The sequence below is a fragment of the Crocodylus porosus genome, unplaced genomic scaffold (genome assembly GCF_001723895.1).
Source record: "Crocodylus porosus isolate Cpor-Errol unplaced genomic scaffold, CroPor_comp1, whole genome shotgun sequence".
Classification (NCBI taxonomy): domain Eukaryota; kingdom Metazoa; phylum Chordata; order Crocodylia; family Crocodylidae; genus Crocodylus; species Crocodylus porosus.
The window spans coordinates 30,033,646-30,034,359 of record NW_017728943.1 but is presented as its reverse complement, the minus strand read 5'-3'; positions in this window follow the sequence as shown (position 1 = coordinate 30,034,359).

Here is a 714-nt window from a genome sequence, read left to right as displayed (position 1 = left end):
CCTTCACAAGAGAAGGCTGAGGGGGGACCTGGTGACCATCTATAAACTCACTAGGGGGGACCAGAAGGGTTTGGGAGAGACCCTGTTTCCCCTAGCACTCCCTGGCATAACAAGGAATACTGGCCACAAGTTGTTGGAGAGTAGGTTTAGATTAGACGTCTGTAAGAACTACTTCACAATTAGGGTGGCTAGGATCTGGAACCAACTTCCAAGGGCTGGCTTCTACCCTGGGGGTCTTTAAGAGGAGGTTTGATGCCTACCTGGCTGGAGTCATTTGAGCCCAGTTTTTCTCCTGCCCAGGCAGGGGGTTGAACTTGAAGAACTACAAGGTCCCTTCCAACACTACTTCTATGATTCTATGAAAACATGAAAATAAGTGTGCCTGAGGGGGACACCGAGCAGAGCCCCCCAGGCTGCACCCACCGGTCCTCAAAGGCATCCAAGGTGCCAGTGGATGCTGCCCACTGATCCTCTGCCTAGAAATGTGTGCGGACAAGGGAGAGGAAAGCAGCCCCACAGTCTCCGGGCACCTTCCCAGGCAGAGCCTCCTTCCAGGTCAAATATAGGGCCCACTTGGCCAGGGCCAGGAGGAAGATGACCAGGAGGTCCCAGGACTTGGTGGGGCCATGGATGGGATGACCAAGAACAAAAAGTTAGGGGGGTGAAATTCAACCAGAACCTCAAGAAGAAGCTCTGGAGGTGGAGGTGGAGGGG